This window comes from Schistocerca serialis, chromosome 2 (assembly GCF_023864345.2).
Source record: "Schistocerca serialis cubense isolate TAMUIC-IGC-003099 chromosome 2, iqSchSeri2.2, whole genome shotgun sequence".
NCBI classification, from domain to species: domain Eukaryota; kingdom Metazoa; phylum Arthropoda; class Insecta; order Orthoptera; family Acrididae; genus Schistocerca; species Schistocerca serialis.
The window spans coordinates 215,850,958-215,852,479 of record NC_064639.1 but is presented as its reverse complement, the minus strand read 5'-3'; the positions used below and the strand labels follow the sequence as shown (position 1 = coordinate 215,852,479).

At 38.0% G+C, this 1,522-nt stretch overlaps 1 non-coding gene across 1 annotated transcript; it reads left to right on the top strand.

Annotated features, from left to right (window-relative positions):
* Positions 1-577: 577 nt before the first annotated feature.
* Positions 578-649, top strand: Trnah-gug (transfer RNA histidin (anticodon GUG)). The gene has a single exon. It is a non-coding gene; the product is annotated as a tRNA-His (tRNA).
* The last annotated feature ends 873 nt before the right edge of the window (positions 650-1,522 follow it).

The window sequence follows — 1,522 nt, the reverse complement described above, 5'->3', positions numbered from 1 at the left end:
CCTCGAGTTTTTTGTTTTATTTATTTCTTATTGCTAGGTCCTACATGGATATATAGATTTCAGTGCTATTACTATGTTGCTTTTGGTTGTTTTAATGATTATGGGTCAACACTTTTCGTGTATCTTCCTCCCACTTCTTCAAGGAATGCGCGGAATGGGGTGTCCATAAATTGGCAGATATTAAAGAAATAATTAGGGATGAGAGACGGGGAAAACTCAAAAAAATTATAAAACGTGGTTTTAGCAAAATCGTAGGCGTCAGTTTAAAAGAGAGGATGTTAAAGCTGCAATGTAGGATATAAATAACATAGTTTATGAGCAATTCATTTGTAGTTGATTCGATTTCTCATTTACTGACATCAAGATGAATTCTTTGCTGACGACTGACTGCAGATAACGTTTTGAGAAGCACCAACACAGAGACGTGAGATCTCAGTCTGCGTCCTCCGTGTAACTTCTCCCGCCTGTTGCTCTGCGCCCGGGGCGCCACCTACCTGCTGGCGGAGTTAGTTTGCCAACTGGAGCGGAAAGGACAGCTTTCTGCTGCCTGAGGAGCGTTTGTAAAGGAGCCAGAGTAGCCGTGATAGTCTAGTGGTTAGGACATTGCGTTGTGGCCGCAAGAACCCAGGTTCGAATCCTGGTCACGGCAATATGGTGTTATATTTTGTATTTTTTTTTTTACAGAGTTAATAATGTAGTCAAAACGACTCCTCCCTTTGTAATAACTCAAATTGTTCATTCAGTTCACCAACATTAGACAGATGTGTTTCACAATCTGTGATTTCTTTTTTTTTTTTTTTTGCTTGTTTCAAACATGATGTATCTGTATCTTGAGGTTATAATGAAACAATTTTGCTAAACAAAGACGAGCCTTGACTATCACATGCTCAACTGCAATATGCAGGTCGCGAAGGTAGTATCGGAATAACAGGAACTGGCCAAACGGTTTGCCTCCCTCCTAAGATGGAAACGCAGTGACGTTGAGCAATATGACTATGTTCTAGTTGAACCCTACAGTGTGGCAAACGTTTGCTTATTGTTGATAGTTGAGAGTGATGCTAAGATAAACACCAGATGTGATATAGTTTTAGGAAGAGCAGTTGAAGTTTTGTATAAAATATGACGATACAAAGGTATAAGATTACGAGAGAGTTAATTTCTGGCGAGTAATATCTGGCAACAGAAAAACATTTGTTCAGAGCACCACACAAAGCAGTTGAACACCTAAATCTATCTTCATTTGCATTGTGAACTTTTTAGAGATGCAAAGTGTCAATAAAAAAGGCACACTTTGCTTTCATTAATTCCATATTGTCATATGGCGTCATATTTGGCAGTACCTGATGAAGAAATGCCAAAATAATCAGGTTCAAAAGAGTGTAAAATATTATTTATGGTATTAATTCATGACATCTTTGCAGTAGTCTCTTCAGATACGCACGTATGATATTACTGCTTCTCACTGTATTTACTCTTTAATTAAATATATCACGAGAAATCTCTCTTTCTTTGAAATCTACCC